Source organism: Lissotriton helveticus, chromosome 12 (genome assembly GCF_964261635.1).
Source record: "Lissotriton helveticus chromosome 12, aLisHel1.1, whole genome shotgun sequence".
NCBI classification, from domain to species: Eukaryota; Metazoa; Chordata; class Amphibia; order Caudata; family Salamandridae; genus Lissotriton; species Lissotriton helveticus.
The window spans coordinates 782,545,308-782,564,992 of NC_136073.1; the positions used below are offsets into that span (position 1 = coordinate 782,545,308).

At 42.1% G+C, this 19,685-nt stretch overlaps 1 protein-coding gene across 3 annotated transcripts in view; it reads right to left on the reverse strand.

Moving 5' to 3' along the window:
* LOC144797647 (protein S100-A16-like) overlaps window positions 1-19,362 on the reverse strand; it is a 119,068-nt gene extending 99,706 nt beyond the window's left edge. The window contains exon 1 of one of the 3 annotated variants that reach the window (XM_078668350.1): window positions 19,167-19,362. The gene's annotated coding sequence lies outside the window, so the exon portion shown is untranslated. The remainder of the gene's footprint in view (window positions 1-19,166) is intronic. The other 2 variants (XM_078668352.1, XM_078668351.1) reach the window with 2 other exon arrangements.
* Window positions 19,363-19,685: the final 323 nt, after the last annotated feature.

Consider the following 19,685-nt stretch of genomic DNA (forward strand, 5'->3'; position numbering starts at 1 on the left):
GATTTTTTCAGTTTCCTAAAAATCAAGAAAGTGCAAAATGGTGCTAGTGCAAATAATTACATAAAATGCTGTGCATTAAAATCTGTTAACTTCAAAACAGGAAGGGGAATATATAGCAGAAAATTCCATTGCAAAGTGCGTAATAACTCTTACAGTACCAGGGGCAATATGAGGTCAATATGCAGAAAATGAAGGAGTTTTATAAGAAATTATGTAATTCCTCCCCATTGTTCAATCAATTAGGAGCTCTAGTATCCAACTCTAATATGAATTTCGATTCAAGTTTTCTCATGAGTTTTTCCCTATTACCACCTCTTTTTAGTGGGGGTACTGATGCAATGACAACATATTTCAAATCATTGAGATTGTTTCTATGCACTGATTTGAAATGTCTCGGGGAAAGTCATGTCTGAATTCACAATAGCTCTTATGTGTTGGAGGATGCACATGTGCACTTGCAGTTTGGTGCTACCCACGTATTTGAGTCTGCAGGAGCAGGTTAAAACATAAACCGCATATTCAGTGCGACAATAATATCTACTTCTCAAATTGCAGATACTAGGGCCATATACCGTGGTGTATTGGGTCGTGTTTACATCAAATTTACACGCACGGCATGAACTGCATTTCACAAAACCATTTTGAGGACTTAACCACATGGTGTTAGGTTTGGGTTTCTTTGGAGCTAATTCTGGACTGCTCTATATCAGGGCAGTATGCATAGACTTGGCTTTTCTAAAAGTCAGTGTGAGCTGCATGGGAAATAAACTGCCTAAAACAGCATCAGCTTGTATTATTGGCCAATGCGTGTTAATGATGATCCTGATCTTCCTATGCTGGCTATTGTATGTGGTTATAAGCCTCATTTATGTGTTGTTTTCGGTTTCAATCTCTTGGGGGCTTGCTAGATCTATACTTGGCACCTCTTTACTACACAGCAGATTTGTGCGTTTGTGGGTTCTTACCTTCACTAGGGCTTGTGAAATGGTTTCGTTATCATATCCTCTAGCCCTAAACCTACTGCTACTTTCTCTGGCGCAGCTTTCAAATGCGGCATCAGTGCTGCATATTCTACATAATCTAAGGAATTCCCCATAGCGGATACTCCTTATTAGATCGCCCGGGTGAAAGCTAGACACGTGTAGTGTAGAGTTGCCTGCAGTCGTCTTTCTATGGAGAGTAGTCTCCAATTTATTCTCTTTAATATAGAGATGGACGTCTAGGAAATCCATATAATCATGATCCACAGTAGCTGTAAACTGTAGGTTGAGGCTATTGTTGTTGATATCATCAATAAAAACCCTAGCTGATTCCTGTGAACCCTTCCATACCAGAAATATATCAACGATGAAGCGCATCCAGGAAAGGATGTGCTCATTCCAGATCTCCCCTTGTGCTATCTTAAGAACCTCCTCCTCTCACCAGCCCACGTGTAAACATGCGTAACTAGGGGAGAAGCAGGCTCCCATAGCAACATCTCTGGTTTGCTGGTAAATGTCGTTATTAAACATGAAAAAATTGTTATGTAAAAAAAGCAGATCATGTCAACAATCATTTTCCCATGTCGGCATTTTTCTATAGGTCTGTTTTTCAAAAAGAATTCCACAGCATTGATCCCGTCAGCATATAGATACCTATATATATTATATATACACACATATATATATATATATATATATATTCACAGAAAAAAACATAGGTTATGGACCATATATAGTTAGGAATTAGCATTTACAAAACCTTGAAAATTCACTGAAAAAACCATAGGTTATAGACCATATATAGTTAGGAATTAGCATTTACAAAACCTTGAAAATTCACTGAAAAAACCATAGGTTATAGACCATATATAGTTAGGAATTAGCATTTAAAAAACCTTATTTTACTCACACAAAACCATTGAAATTCCATATATAGTTAGTTGCACTAACTATATATCGCGCACCCGCAATCCACTGCTGATCATGTCACATATTACATCATTCATGACATGGTCAGTGACATCACTGATGACATCACTGATGACATCTCAAATGACATCACTGATGAGATCACTGATGACGTCATCCAGTGACTGTATAATTCTGTAAAGTTAAAATATGTCTTACATATTGAAGAATGAATGGATGTATAAGTGTCTTGATGAAGGATTTAGTAGGGGCATGGCTGACTGTATGAGTGACTGATTAAATGTGTCTCACTGAGTGCATGGGTTAGTGACTAAACTGTCTTAATTTGTGCATCATTATGTCTGTTGTTCTGTAAACTGCTGCATGTGTTGATCATTAGCTATATGATTAACTGTATGGGTTATTGATTGGTTGCCCAAGCATTTGTATGGGAGACTGAGTGTGTGTGTGGGTGGCTGGGAGGTGTATGACTCTCTGCATAGATGTGTGAGCAGTTGATTGACTGGATGTATGGGTTCAAAAGTGCATGTGGAAACAGCTGTATGGGCGGTTGACTGTGTGCATGAGTGTATTGGTGAGTGAATGGATATCTCAGTGCTACATGTCAAAGTAAGTACATATGTAAAACACAGTACATGTGAGAGTTACCATATATAAATAACTGTGCATAAGAGCCAGTGAATGTGTGAGTGGCTGTATGGATCATTGTGAACTTGTATCCAGGATTGTATAAGTGAGTAAATATGTTTTAGTATATGTTTGAATAAGTAAGGTGTGTATAACTGTATAGTTGAGGAAATGGAGGTGTGATTGATTCTTTGCATGACTGACTAAGTGTCTGAGTAACTCCATGGATGAGTGACAGTCTATGAGTGTCTGTTTACACTGAGTGTATCTAAGGTTATATTAGAGTCTGAAGAGGTTTATCGTATTATCACATGAATGATGTCATCAGTGATGTGATCAGTAATGTCAAATGAGATGTCATCAGTGATGTCATCAGTGATGTCATTTGAGATGTCATCAGTGATGTCATCAGTGATGTCATTTGAGATGTCATCAGTGATGTCATCAGTGATGTCATTTGAGATGTCATCAGTGATGTCATCAGTGATGTCACTGACCATGTCATGAATGATGTAATATGTGACATGATCAGCAGTGGATTGCGGGTGCGCGATATATAGTTAGTGCAACTAACTATATATGGAATTTCAATGGTTTTGTGTGAGTAAAATAAGGTTTTTTAAATGCTAATTCCTAACTATATATGGTCTATAACCTATGGTTTTTTCAGTGAATTTTCAAGGTTTTGTAAATGCTAATTCCTAACTATATATGGTCTATAACCTATTGTTTTTTCAGTGAATTTTCAAGGTTTTGTAAATGCTAATTCCTAACTATATATGGTCCATAACCTATGTTTTTTTCTGTGAATTTCATTGGTTTTTTAACAGCTAATATCTGTAGCTGTAAAATGTATTCTTCTTTAAATCCAAAAATATATTTTATGTTTATGAATAATTTTTTTTTTAAATATTTTTTTTTCTTCGTTCCCGCTTCGCAAATCGGGAAGCTTCCCGTTAGCTGACCTTGATGCCGCGAAATAGACCGCGAGCCGGTAAACGTTTCTTTACCGCAAGTGCCGCGTTACAAAACAACATCGTGACGCCTCCCGTCCGCATGACGTTTCACGTTGTCGCGTGATACGTCATATGACGTACTACGTTAGCGAACTGGTACGCGAAGCGAGTCGCAAAGCGCAGGTTTCTGGAAGCAAACCGGGAGGCCCTGCAAAGCGCTTAACGTAAACACAGCAAGTCATGTGACTTGGTAATAACACTTTTCATTGGTTCATTTCACTTTTGGTTTCCTAATGATGTAAGACTAGGTCATATAATCTAAAATGAACACTTTTGATTGGTTGAGAACTCTTGTTTTTCCCAAATGATGAAAATCCCTCCTTCTTTCCTCACTCTGACTTTCATCATTGTGAGAGAAAGACCCTTTGTGATCACTGAGCAATGGCTTCTTTAGTAGCTTCAGCTGGTGCTTCCCCACCACCTCCACCACATCCAAGGAAGAGTGGACCACCTGCTCAAGTTATAATTCAACAAGAAGAAGAAGAAGAGGAACAGGAGGACGAGCACGAAGAGAGGCAGTTTTTGCCTGAGCAGCCCAGGACGTCTCACCGGAAAGAAAACTTCATTTGGCAATTTTTTAAAATTCCCAAAGGTCAGAAAAAAGTAAATGCAAGATACGTAACTTCCCTTATATGTCAAGATAGACTGTCCAGAGGGACCGACAAAAAATACAGTTTCGGAAACTACACAATGCATCGCCATATGACTAGGTGGCATCCTAACAACTACAGTGCTGCACAGTTTCGGAACGACCTAGATAATCTCCCTATTATGGCCAGAAGATCTGTTGTACCGGAAGTAACGGGACCAGAGGGCAGGGAGATGGTGCCAAATATACAAATGAGATTTGGTGATGTAAAACACATCTGCGTATTTTGCGATGGATTCATTTCCTACGGAGAAAAAAGCATCACTCTGATCAACAGAGCTATTGACTATCATATGCAAGTTTGTACGAAACGCCCAAAATAATAAATACTTCTTTTTTTTGTTTTGTTGCTCCTGTTGAGCCCTTTACAATGAATCGTTTTCATTGCCCCCTCCAAGAAAAACCCAAAAAAATATAAAACTGTTCCGAAAAATTCAAAAACAGTAAAAAAATGTTCAGAAAAATAAAAAAAAAAAGTTCTTTTCAGAACTACCTCCCCGTTATTAAAAAATTGGTACAATATTTGGAACTGTGCCACCCTCTATTTCTCTTAGTTCGCTTCCCAGTTCGCTCGCCGGTACGCGAACCAAAAACAGTAAGTATAAGGGAAGGAAACAGACACTTATGTTAAAAGAAAGACAGCTATAGGGGAGTAAACTAGAGATACTATTACCCGTAATCCACTGCTGATGATGTCACATATTACATCATTCATGACATGCTCAGTGACATCATCAGCAGAGGATTGCGGGTTTTTTGGCAACATGCCTTATCCACGGTTTAATAACGCTGCCTTTTGCTTTATATAAGTTTTCAAATTGTATGAAATATATACCAATAGGTCGTTATGAACCTTTAGGTAGTGCTTTTCTTCATGAGGTCTGGTCGCTTCCATACACATACAGATGTTTCAAAGATGATCAAGAAGTTTATCTGAATGGAGAGGAATGCACTGAGACGCCAGATCATTCACTAATGTGTAGGCACATACAGTTACACGGTTCATGCAACAAACACCGACCAAATATGGCTTGCGTGTTGCAAGGCACGCCAGTTCCTGCTATCATCCCCACGTTCAAGTTGTTGGAAAATGGTAGTTATTTGATGCTCAATAATGAAGATTGTTCTGAGTTAATTAAAAGTATTCCTTTTATCGTAACAGTAAGTGAACGGGTTATTTGCTGCAGAAATGTTCTATTTCCTCCCACACATGAACATAGGGAGTTTTCAATCTGGCCACAAATACCAACCTTGGGACACGTTTCAACGGCATGGCAAGAATAAGAGCTCTTTTGTCTCAGAGAGAGGTGGCCTTGAGTTCGGCCCGTGAAACTTTCGTACTTCACATAGCGAACACCCGTACAGAGGTGCACACCCTTTTCAATTAAGATTTGCCTTTCAATTTCAGCAACATGTTTCCGACTATCTTTAACGCATCCTCCACAAAGTCCCTGGCGCACTTTTTTAAAGTTGTTACCAGTGGTCTCGTGACTTCATTTGAGAAAATCTTTGGAGTCATCCCTGCTTCCTTTCATTCCATTTTCTCCACTCTGGTTCGTGGATTGGCATTTTTACTTGCATTACCAGCGGACGCTCTTGTGCTTTTTTACATTTTTTAATATGGATGTCCCTCCTATGCAACCTCCCACCCTGCAGCTGCTGACACTGTTCCGCAATCGCATGCTAGAATATTATGGCACAATGCCGTTGGCGATATTAAGCACGGCATATGGATTATCTTTTCGATTCTCCTACTTCACCTGTGTCCAGCCTGTATTTCACTGCCTGACCTGTGATTTCGATTGGGCCATTGATTTGTGTCTCTGCGGACCGGTTTCTCCTGACGTCGACTTTAATCAGCTGATGACTCCTATCATTACTCACGAGTTGGTTTGTCCTGGCGAAAGGATTATGGCTGTGGCATTGATGCATGGACTACTTGGTCCCTGGAATTTACTGGCGGCAGCACAGTCTTTCTTGGAACAGAGCTTTCTTGAAAACCCACCGAGCTGTCCTCTGATGGTGATAGAGGATCCGGTGCTGGGAGAGCACGTATGTTCTTTTCCGCTTTTAAATTGGATGGCTGAACTGTTTTCGGATGAAGACGGTGACTTCCTATTGGAGGCTGTTGCAGCTTATTTTGCATACACAGTTATGTCATAGACCTTTTTCATGTTTGATATGCTGAGTACTAGCATTTCATTGACAATTCATTGACTTATTTGTCAAGTTTTTATTATTTACCTTGCCTATTGGCTTAAGACTCGATAAAGTACTTGGCTGTTTTATTTTTCTTTAGCATTAAATTTTCCTAGTTTTTAATGCTTTACCTTGCGGACCGTCCACATATAAACTTGCAATCTGCTCTCATGAGATGGCACTTCTATTATCTTATTCAGTTCGTTTCCGGATCATGGGGAGGTGTCATCTAGGTCCTGGATATCTTTACACCGTGTTAAGTTAGCATGGGCTCATTACCGGTTTAAACGCCATTTTTCCTTTTTTGCAACTTCTGCACAAGACACTTAGTTGTTGCTTTAGCTTTCCACCTAGTAGTTCATCGTGGTTTACATGAGAATAATATGTTATTGGTCTACTATCTGCTTTACTTGTTAAACTATATCTGTACAGCGAGTGCTAAAGTTTCAAGAACAACACGATACAGAATTGTTATGAGGTCTGATCTCCACGACTTCATACTCATAACATAAGTGCAACTTCTGCCAATTCTGGGCATGAGGCGGGTTTTATATTGCTTTGCCGAACACACATACACAACAGTTGATGCGGTTCACATGAAGAGAGAGCTGGTGTATGCTGATTTGATTCCTTCAAATCTAAGACACTAAAGTATGGGCACGCCCTAAACCAACACAAAGAGACCTTCTTAGCAAATAATATAATATGTGTATTAGGGAGGGTGAGATATAAGCAGCCGCGGGCCGTGGAGGGAGTTACGATGGGGCAGGGAGGCGGGGAGGGGGAGAAGCAGGGTGGAGCCCTCTCTACCTTGCCCCTCCCCCTCCCCGCCTCACCGTAACTCCCTCCACGGCCCGCGGCTGCTTATAAGTGTTGCTAACTCTTATTCATTTACAGCATGTTAACATACTGTCACCATTCGCTTTTTATGTACTAGTAACTATGCTGGTAATTTTGCTACTGATAATATGTGTACTTGTATTCTCCACCCTGCTTCTCCCCCTCCCCGCCTCCCTGCCTCACCGTAACTCCCTCCACGGCCCGCGGCTGCTTATAAGTGTTGCTAACTCTTATTCATTTACAGCATGTTAACATACTATCACCATTCACTTTTTATGTACTAGTAACTATGCTGGTAATTTTGCTACTGATAATATGTGTACTTTTATTATCTAAGGTACTACGCCTGAGAAGACGGCATTAGTAAATAAACATTTCAAATACACATCTGTTCTTCTTAACTCCATGTTCTGGTTTCTAAGAAATCTATAACGACCGACTGTTCATGAGTTCCACGTATCCTGAGGTACTATAAGTTCATATTCTGGATTGTCTAAACATTGAGAGTTTGTTATATCCAATGTGACACTGTACCTAGCTTGCTAAGGAGTTTTTGATTACTAACGTGAGTTTTGGGACACCCTAATTCGCCGAGGTTCCAATCCTCTGTCCACAGTTCTGTGTGAGAACAGAAACCCTGCGACAGGGGCACCCCCGACCCTTGCTGGAGCTTCATCACACTTGCGATACAACTCCAGCAATGCATTCGCCGAGGTTCCAATCCTCTGTCCACAGTTCTGTGTGAGAACAGAAACCCTGCGACAGGGGCACCCCCGACCCTTGCTGGAGCTTCATCACACTTGCGATACAACTCCAGCAATGCGCCACCTTTACGGCACAGATACATCACGCATCTGTGCTGTTTTTGCCCCATGATGCGCCGCATTGTAAATGCAGCACCCCATAGGTGACGGAACAGCGGCACAGAATGACTAACACATCCCTGGTGATGCGCCAGTCATCATAAATGTATCCCTATGCTTCTTATCTTGTTTGAGATGAACCGCCATATGTATCATCAAAGTTTTTTGCATTTCCTAAATAGCGAACTTTAAGGAATAAATAGCGATTCTTTACCATTCCTAGTTTGCGATGAGCTATTTGCTAATTAGCCGAATGTAGCCCAATGAAGCCCAATGTAGCCCAATGTAGCCCAAAGATGGCCGCCAGACACACAAAAAAACAAATGTAGCCCAAATATCAGCCAGATGTAGCCCAACTATAGCCCAGTGACAGAATGACCAATCAGCTTCGCAAACCTCCGTTACGCGAAGCGGAGCGCTGTTACAGATATATATCTTTTTTTGAACGTTAATTTCTCAAAATCCACTGGAGCACATATATTGAGACCTAGCAAAGGCACATCGGGCTACCAGTCCCTAATATTTTGCCAAGTTTCGTGCAAATCCATTCAGCCGTTCGATTATTATTATTATTTATTTTTTTTGCCCCGCGGGGCCCTTTTAAAACCTCCACATCAAACCTAGGGGGTCAGCGAGGATCTACTATGCCCCCTTATAGTTATTTCCCCCTTTGTTTTGACCTCCTCTTGTCTCTCGATCCTACCGAGAGACAAGATGGCGGCCGCTACGGACTGTTTGGAATGTTGACAGACGCCGGAGAACCAATCAGCTTCGCTTCACAAAGCTCCGTTGCGCGAAAAGTCTGCGTCCTGGGCCGCTGCCCAGTCCGCTGTTACAGATATATATCTTTTTTTAAACGTTAATTTCTCAAAATCCACTGCAGCACATATATTGAGACCTACAAAAGGCACATCGGGCTACCAGTCCCTACAATTTTGCCAAGTTTCGTGCAAATCCATTCAGCCATTCGGGCTAAAAGTGAGGCCAACCGCCCTATGGAAATTAACATGGGAAAAACGCGTTTTGGGACCCCCCTTTTTTCTCGGCCCCCCCTTGACGAACCCCCCCAGAATTTTCAGGGGCTGCTCAGAAACAAAATGTGCCATTTTCCTGAAAATTTCAGCCAATTCCGTCCACAAACGCCAAAGTTATTAGACATAGAATTTTCAAAAAACCCATAGAGAAAAAATCCTAACTATATATACCTACTGGCGACCGCCAGTAGGTAATATATACACACACACACACACACACATATATATATATATATATACACACACACACAAACATATGCAGACAAAGGGGCAGATAAAATAAATTCACCTGTGATAGAAATAATTAATAATAATAATAATAATAATAATAATAAATAGAGGAGAACAGAGGCTTAGTGTTCTCAGGGCTGTCTCCCGCAGACAGCAGCTTTGCTACAAACCCCCTTTTTCTGGGCACTTAAGTACATTTAGCTCGCAGCGGTCTGGTTTCCTAAAGACATCTTGGGGACATATGGAAAGCCTAAACAGATATATAGATGACTAGACTCACAATAATTGTCAATTGTTGATGGGGTACTTCAAACACAATAAAATAAACTGCGCCTACAGATATTTCTGTTGAACAGGTGAGTCCAACCCGTCAATCACGAGCTATCAATAGCTTGGAGACACCTTTGGAGTAGCTCCCAACCTTGAGCTCCTTTTTAAATTAGCACAGGGTCACATTTAAAAAAAAAATGTTATGGAAAGGCTATGTATATTTTGCATTATTATCATCAGGCTGCAGATAGCAGGGCCTAATAATGGGCAGTGCTCAGTCTGATGTATGACCCAGGCTGGGTCACAGAGGTGAAGAATTGAAACAATGAGTTATTTAACTCCTTAATAAAAGTCCTTGTCAACTCAATATTGGAGTGTGAGCACAAAGTTATGTTTCTGAAAGCTTTTAAATGGGAGAAAATAAAAATGACAAGTTAGCTTAATGATTACGTTAACTCTTCATTTTAGCTTTCTCCCATTTCAAAGTGTTGCATTTACAAACAGCAGGTCTCTTGCTTCACATGGCCAGTGGGAACGGTGCCATATTTATAACTGAAAAATATGTTATTTTATTTTTAATTGGGAGAAATTTAGAGTGAAGAAAATATTTGTATTAAACACTTAAATATTAAAGTCTTAGGGCCAGATGTAGGTAAATACCATTTACCGATTCAAAAATATCGAATTTTACCGATTCGGTATTTTAGAATGGGTAAATGGTATGTAGGTATTCATTCGGTAATTTTTACCGAATCGGTAAAATTGGGTAAATACCGATTCGGTATTTACCGAATCGGTATTCCCCATTCCCTGGAGGCCCATAGGAATGAATGGGGAATACTGATTCGGTAAATACCGAATCGGTAAGAGGGGGGAAGACCTACAAGGGTGGCAGGGTGTCACATTGACACAGTGTTGCACCCCTGAATAGTGCATGGGTGCACATGTGGCACACATTCATGCCCTAAGGGCATGTATGCCTGCCACATGGCACTGTTAAAAAAGCACAAAATTGCTTTTTTAACAGTTTTCGTTATTTACCACCAACTTTCACTTGAGTGCTTCCTACATTTCAGATTCGGTAATTTACCAAATCGGTATTTAAGAATTCGGTAATTTACCGAATCCTTAAATTACCGATTCGGTAAATTACAGAATCTGAAATGTAGCCACCTACATCTCAAATGTCTATACCGGTCGGTAACGGCCGAAATGCAGTCATTTCGGCCGTTACCGACCGGTATTAGGCTTCCTACATCTGGCCCTTAATGTTTTCCTCCACTTTCTATTAAGCCAATTTTCTTCCATTACAAAGGGTCGTCTTTACATGGAGTAGGTATCTTGCTCTTTCAGTTTGATGAAGCAGTGCCATATTTATAACTGGAAAATGCATCCATTATTTTAAGTGGGAGAGAGTTTAAGTGCAATTTCTTTCCATATTATGCACTTTTTTCTGCACTTTAATTTTCTCCCATTTATATAAATGGTTGTATGTTTGTATTATACATGCAACGGTGCCACTTATGGCGAAATGTATGTTCTGTGCCACAAGTACATACAATACAAGTTCTCAGTCACCCATACACATATATCCCATTCATACGCACACATGGTTATATATCCCCAAAGACCATGCTCTCGCTGACACAAATGGCAGCCCTGTCATAGTGCCCCTAGTCAAAGTATGTTATTCAAACAATAGAATATGGCTCTAAGGATGGGGATGTCTGGTAACAATGTGCCAGGTGCTTAGTCTTCAGTAGCTCAGGATGATTTTCAAGATTCAGAAGTAGCTCTCAGTACAGAAAAGGTTGGAGCACACTGTTGTAGAAGGACATGGATAGTGATCTGGGCATTCCTGTCATTCGAGCCAAAGTTATCCAGACACTCATTTCATTCACAGTGAACATCGTGAGACCAGCTGTTTGCACTAATTCTTCATGAGTGTTTCAAACATAAATTGAAAACAGGTCAGCTTTAAAAAGGCACACACATATTAGTTGAAAATGTCCCAGCACACTTGGCCACAGAAGAGAGGAGAGCAGAGGCTTATCGCTCTCAGGCCTGTCTCCCGCAGACAGCAGCTTTGCTGCAACCACCCTTTTTGTGGGCACTTAAGTACATTTAGCTCGCAGCTGTCTGGTTTCCTAAAGACACCTTGGGGACATATGGAAAGCTTCCCTGGGAATGTATTCCGCCCATTGTTTACCATTGGCTTCGTGGTTTGTAACTTACATTTGTTTGATGCCTACTTGCTGGCTCTCTTTGTTTTAGAGTGTCCAGCTCAAGTTCATCCCTTCCCTTGCCCTAAACCTATTTGCTGTATTCATCCACCAGTGCTCAATTTCTGTAAACAGGCCTTTAAATCTTGTTCTTGTCACATTTACGGTGTATTGAGACAGAGGTCAAATGTCAGTTTCTGTCTTCCTAGGAGCTTGGTGTTTACTTTTCTTTCTCTGACTTAAAAAGGGAGAGCATTTATGTGACAATCATGCCGGCTTCAGGGGAGTGTTTGAAAAAGGCTGTCCAATGTTGTTTTTTTCTAGTACACAACAAAATGTGTATTTCTGTAAGTGAACTACGCAGATATTTCAGAATTAGAAAAGCCCAAATGAGCACATTTTTTGGTAATTCTGAAGTATGGTGCAAAAATTATTTTTAAACGATCAAAACAAATCAATACACTAAGTGATGACATTTCCACATATTATTGTTTAAGCTCTGTATACTTTTATCAGTAAAACTGTAATTCTGTGCAAATAGAATGGTGATTTCAATTGAAGATGTGTTGTCAAAAATGGAAGTGTGCTACACACCACGCATATTCCATAATCCATCTCTCCACTCTACTTTGCACCACTCCACATACACGGCACTGCACCCTACTCTGCACCACTCCACTCTATGCAACATCACTCTACTCTGAAATAATCTACTCTATGCAACTGCACTCTATGCACCGCTACCCCACTCAGCGCCATGCCGCTCTACTCCACTGCACACTACGTCACTCTACTATAAACTACTGCACTCTACGCCAATGCACTCAACACTACTTTACTGAAAAACAATGCATTCTATGCAACTGCACGCCAACTACTCTGCATTCTATGCCACTATGCTCTACTCTTCAGCACTCTACACCGCTGCATGCTAAGCCACGGCACGCTACGCCACACCCCTGCACTCTATGCTGTGCCACTCTACTCTGTACCACTCTACACCACTCTATTCTAAACCACTGCACTCAACACCACTTTACTCAAAACCAAGGTACTCTACGCCAACTACTCTGTCCAACTGGACTCTGTGCCAACTACTCTGTGCCACTGCACTACTCTTTTTTACTCTGCATACCATTGTACTCTGCGCTACTCAACTCTGCACCACTTTGCAAGACTGCACTCCCCACCATAGCATCCTACGCTACTCTGCACCACTCAAATCTATGCCACTCTACACCAATGCACTCTATGCCAGTACACTCTACGCCGCAACACTCTACACCACTCTAATCTAATCTGCACCACTGCACTCTATGCCACTGCACTCTAGCCTGCACCACTCTACTCTGCCTTGCACCACTCCACTCTACGCCACTTCACTCTACTCTGAAACAATCTACTCTATGCCATCACACTGTACTCCACAGCACTCTACACCACTGAACCCTTCTTTATGCCAGTGCACTTTGCGCCACTCTACATCCCTGCACTCTAAGCCAATACACTCTACGCCACTGTATTATACGCCACTTCATTCTAGGCCACTCCACTCTGCATTCTATGATATTCTACTCCATTAAACTCTACTCCACGTAACTCCACCCTATGCCACACCATATAGATTGTAATCTAGGGCAACGTGCTAACAAGGAGGGCAACATATGCAGTTTTTAAACTTTTGCTTAGGGTAATTTGTTAAAAAAAGAGGGGAATTTGTGAATGGATGTCCCAATCATGAGTATGGCAATATACTATCTACTGGCAGGTTTTTTTTTTGCTTGTGATGGTTTTATTTGATGTTTTTATAATGATTCTTTTAATCGAATTTTAATATTTACATGTTAACTTATATTCTTAAGATATATATTTTTTACAAATATTTCCCATACTGTCGTTACCAATGGTCTAACTCACTAATTGGAAAAATTGTATTCTCATAGTGTATATATATCTCTGCACCTGTGAATCGGACTGTTTAGCGATTCATTACTGATTGTAAAAATGTTACTTTTTTTATGCACTTTAATGGCCACATTGGCCGAAATAAAGTTATTATGAATGAATGAATATACATGAAGATGCAATTATTATTTTGGGTTCTGTCTCAGGTTTGCAGGATGATGCAGTTATCTTGGAAATAGCCATTTTTGAAGTCTATTCTGAGTAGTATATGCTCGTGAACACTTCGAATCTGAGGTGATAGTGACTTCCAGAATTTAGTGACTTGTTACTGAGAAAGTGGCTCCTCCGGCTCCACCTACGGATGCCTTATAACCAGGTGATATGATGATCTGTTGTGCAAGCCTGAACAACATAACAGGTGTATTTGTAAACCGCACAATTACCCAAAGGTGTCCTGGCGCTAAATAACAGATGTTTATTGTTACCCAACTCAATGGCACTCATTTTATCGACCTCAAATGGATGAAAGACTGAGTGGACCCGCCGGGATTTGAACCTGTGACCATGAGGTCGAACACAGGGCCCTGCAATGGCTGTTTTAGTCCACTGAGCCACCAGACACAGGCAACTGTGTTTTATTTTGTTAGTGTTGCTTGAATTTAATTTGAAGTTATACTGGTCCTATTCCTTGGGAGCCTCTGTGGACAGTGAAGAGTTAAACATTGCTCTTCTAGCTGTAGGTAGCCATAGAATGGCAGCAGGACTGGAGTCATGCATTCTCTTGGATGAAGGTAAAAGAGTCTTGCGGCAGCATATTCGATTAGTTGCATTTTGTGTATGATGAAACTCTGGGTGCCAAGATACTAGCTGTTGGCACAGTCAAACTTGGATATTACAATTGTGAAGTTAGCTTGGAGCTTTTGCTGGCATCCAAGGTATTGGCAGATGTGATACCATGTTTTCAAGGAGTAGAAGGTGCTCTTTGTGACCTTGTTAACACATGTATCAAGGATAAGTCTCAATCCATGGTTTCTTACTTTTCTTGTTATTGGGTAGGCCTTGAGTTTATAGAACCATATGGTGGTATGTCTGCCAGGCCTTGAGTTTATAGAACCATATGGTGGTATGTCTGCCAGTGTCTTATCTTTGCAGTGCTGAACTTAAACTGATTATTCATCACTCATGATTTATGGCACGAAGGCAGTTATCAAGTCTTGAGTTGTAGAAGTCTTAAAGGCTGTTAGAAATGGGGGTCTCTAATTGGCAGAGGTAGGTACCTTTGTCCAAATAGGGACCCTTACTTCTAGTCAGGGTAAGGGGGATCCTCACTTTAGATAACCCCTGCTCACCCCCTTGGTAGCTTGGCACGAGCAGACAGGTTTATCCCAAAGGCAATGTGTAAAGTATTTGTACCAACACACACAGTAACACAGTGAAAACACCACAAAAGAACACCACACCAGTTTAGAAAAATAAAATATCTTTACCTAAACTAAACAAGACCAAAACGACAAAAATGCAATATACAGTTAAAAACATGACCTTAAAAAAGGTTTCAAGAACTGGTAACATAGAAAACTATGGATGTGTGACTTTTCACCAAAGTACCTGTAGAAGGCTGCGCCAAAGTTCTCAAGCCAAACAGCCGCAGCGTCGGAAAACAAAGAGATGAGACTCCTAAGACCTCGGGGAGGCGATGCAACAGTTCTGCGACATGCAACGGATGAGTTGATTCATATCCGGGCTGTATGGTGAGTGATGAGTCGATCCTTCGTGACGGTCCCGGTTCGCAAGTGAAGCGTCAGGAAAGAGTGCCGCACAATGCATGGAAGTCCGGGATGCGTCAGCGAGCAATGCGGTCGCGTGAAGCGGCGCTGTGTCGGTCCTCTTTAGCCGCAATTCCTCGATGCGTCGATTTCTAGCAGCAGCGACAGGCGCTGCGGCGGTTTCCGCAGCGGCGCGGCAATGCGGGGAAATTCTTCTCGCGCCGTGGAGATGTGTCGGGAAAACAGCCGCAAGAAGAGCAATGCGTCGATTTTAGCAGTTCTTCACGTTTCTTCTTTCTTCCAGCTCCCAAACGGCAGCAACAACCTTCAGAGGCCCGAATCTGGCACAGGCACCTCTTGGCATGCTAGAACTCACAGCAGCAGAGGTCAGAGGGGCAAGGGTGAAGTTTTTGTGTCCCTCAGACTTCAGAACAGGAGGCCAGCTAACTTCGGGCCCTTGGAGATTTCCTTCAAGCAGGGGACACAGCACACATCAAAGTCCTTCTCCTTTACTTGGCAGAAACAGCAACTGCAGGCCAACCCCAGACACACAGCAAGGGTAGTACTTCTCCTTGGTCTCTCCAGCTCTTCTCCTTGGCAAAGGTTCCTCTCGAATTGCAGAGATGATCTTAAGTTCAGGGGTTTGAGGTCAAATACTTATGCCCCAAAATGTCTTTGTTCTATTTGTGCAAGGGGCTCTGAGCCCAGTTCAAATCAGTTCTGGGGGGCACTCTACAAGTGCACAACAACATCCATTGTCAATGAGAGCATTGGCTCCAGACACACCACGGGGGTGGAGCCAGCATTGTGGAAGGCAGGCACAGACTTATTCAGGTACAGGTCCTAAAGCCAACAACCACAGGTCAGGAAAAATAGGAGGAAGAAGCAAAAAAGTTTGAGGATAGCCCTACAAAAAGGGCCATTTCCAACAAAGGCCATCTGTGTTTTCATCAGCATAGCTGTACAAGGTTATGTTGAATTATTTAATCAGGTCTGGCAAGAGGGTTAGGGTGCTGTTGAAGAATAGAGGTGATATGATAGGCTCCAGAGAGACACCACAGTGTTTGGCATGAGAAGCTGATGTAGGTGTGCTATATTGTGTCTGTCTCTGAAGTAAGAGACAATCTTTTTAGAGCATTTCTTGCTTACTTGGATTACGTCTTTGTAGTAGGATGCAGTGGCGGATACTGTCAAATGCCACTGATGAACCCATAAACAATAGGGCAGCCACTCGGTCTATGGCGAGCTTCAGGTCAGCCCAAATTGATATAAGAGCTGACTCTGCTTGGCAGATTTTTATAGTGCGCTAATCACCCTTGAGGTTATCCAGGCTCTTGATGGAGGAGGGGGCTTGCCTGGAGTAAATCAAAGAGCCAAGTCTTCAGCTTCCTGTAGAATTTGAGGGCTGACACAGAGGACCTTATGGGGTGGGGGCAGTTGTTCCAAGCTTTAAAAGAGATGTGTGAGAAGGCACAACCTCCTCCTATGGTCTGGTGTATGCAGGCGATGTGCACTAGAGACAGGAAGAGAGGAGGTGCCTGAAGGGTTGGCAGAAGTGGATGCGTGCATTGAGGTAAGCAAAGCCTATGTTGGGAAGGGCCTTGTAGGAGTTTGAAGTGGATGCGTTTGTGTAAAGGTAGTCAGTGGATTTTCTTGAGATGTGGGAGGTGTGGGTGCGTTTCGGAAGGTTTATCCACTTGAAGATTTCTTGCAGCATCTTTAGCAGGTGCAGGTAACCTGTGCTGTCATGACCAGTTTTTCATCCCAGGTTTTTGACATGGGTGGTAAGGGAGGGTCCAAAGTACGCCAGCCACCACGGGGAAGTTTTGTTTCCAGAGATCACCGTCCTGGTTTTGTCCCTGTTGAGCTTGAGGCAGTTGGACCTCATTCACATGGCTACTGAGGCAAGCAGGTGTTGAAGTTGATCTTGGTCACCTGAGTCTTATCTGAAAGGGAGAGTACGAGTTGAGTGTCATCCGAGTAGGGTAGGGTGTTGAGGGATTTGATGATGTCGGCCAGTGGTGTCATACAGATGTTGTATATGGATCGGCCTGAGAGACAAGCCTCTGGGAACTCCAAAGATGAGCGTTCATGCTTTCGACGTGTAAGGCGTCATGATGATTTTGTGATATTCCCTTGAAGAAGAAGCATATCCATTTCGGGGCTGAACCTTGGATGGCAGCCTGATGTAGTCTTTTGATCATGGTGGAGTGGGAACCCGTTTCAAAAGAGGCACAGAGGTCACGCTGGATGAGGGCCAGTTTCACAAGGTGCATCCTGATGTTGTTTGTGGCTGTGATGAGTGTAGTTTCTGTGCTGTAGTTTGGTCAGAATACGGATTGCTAGGTGTCCAGAAGCTGGTGGCGGTCTAGGTGGTTGGTGAATTGTCAGCAAATTTGAATGCATCAGGACATTCACAAGGACACAGAGAACATAGGGGAAAAGAGGCAACAATAAAAAAGCAAGTGATGGCCGTAGTCCAAGGTGCAATTCCATAACAGGGGGGCAAACCTCTTGTACCATGTAAAACAAGCAGGTAAACTCCTTCTAAGACCTTAGTACACCACATTTTAATCACATAAGTACTCATAGAAAGGCCTTCAGTAAACACTATATCAAAACGCTCTCCTCTATAACACGATAAACTTTGGAACACCCTGAAATAATGAAATCATTACCAAAAACATTCAGCTTATGTGGTACTTTCTAAATGAATATACCATCATAAACTCAAAAGATGTTTTCTAAACCATTATAAAAATAGGTATACTGATAAAGTCAGTCTTACATCCGTCTGTAAGTGCTTGAAATGGTGATATAGAGGTGCAAGTTACTGCTTGTCCCAGAGTACATGTGTGCTGCTGAGAAGTGCCAGAACTCTCCCACTGAAAGCATCGGGGCAGTTCTGACTACTTCCGGTACTATCCCTTCCAAAATAAAGAAGTGCTGTCGCAATTTAAGACTCCAAACACCGAGAAGAATGTATATGTCTTTTTTCCTCTACAAGACCTCAAGATACGTGTTAGATACTGCCTTGGCTCCAATCCTGATGCGCGATCCAACCAAGATACCACACCAGGATTCAACCCAAGATACCACAGGAGCCTTTCACGAATAACATGAATAACATCGCACCTGGCTGTAACGTACCAAATTAATTTAAAAATGTACACCTCAGACCTAATGCCAGCAAGCTGTCTTCTAGATAACCTTATTTAAGTGCACAGGGGTGCTTTAATTTGCTGAGGGTCCCAGAGAGGCGCCGCCATTCACATTAGAAACAGGAGGGTGGGTTGTGCTGAAACGGCGCTCCGTTTACGTACAAACCGGAGCACCTATTTTGAGCTGAAATCAGCGCGCGCCGGAAGCTGCAGTGCGTAATTATTTATTTAACGAACCTAAACTGTATTGTATGCCCTGTAATAAAAGGAAAGCACAGATTTCTCACTACATGGGGCGATATAGGACAGAGGAGCATGCTTGGTCAACAGGAACGATCGGCGACGTCACTTCTATCAACGGACCACACGAAGGTCCTGCTTAGTTATTCAAACCCCGTCGGTGCGCATGCAGCGCGCGCATACCATTCAAAAGGGGGTGGGGGTGTAAAATGACCTCCTGCTTTAGTGGTTACCTGGGCACGGCCGTTAGCGAGGTCCCTTGCGTTGCATTCTGAGTTTCGCTCTATGTTGACCGTTCACAGTAGGTTTCGTTTTCCCACGTAAGCGGCATTCCTGAGAGGCCCCCGTCGGAATCTCTATCTGTTTTGGGAAGCCCTGCCGGTGTCTGGCATTTCCCGAACCCGATTGAGCAGGAGGCTCTATACTCGTTGTATGGGAAAAATACCAAAACAGAGGAAGGACTATGAGCTTCACACGACATAACCTAGTCTTACGGGAAAAATACAGGGATAAGTAAGTATATGAAAACGAAGGAGGGACTAGCGAGTTTGTAATTAGGGCTCACAGGTTTATGATATCTTTTTTTTTTTTTAACATTTCGGTAGGCATTTATCCGACTATTCTCTGTCCATCTTATTGCTATTTCTCCATATTTATTTAGTGTCTTGAGAAAGAATGGAGTCGTAACATTTTATACATATTCATTTAGTGTTTTGAGAAGGAATGGAGTCGTAAAATTTTATATTTCCTTA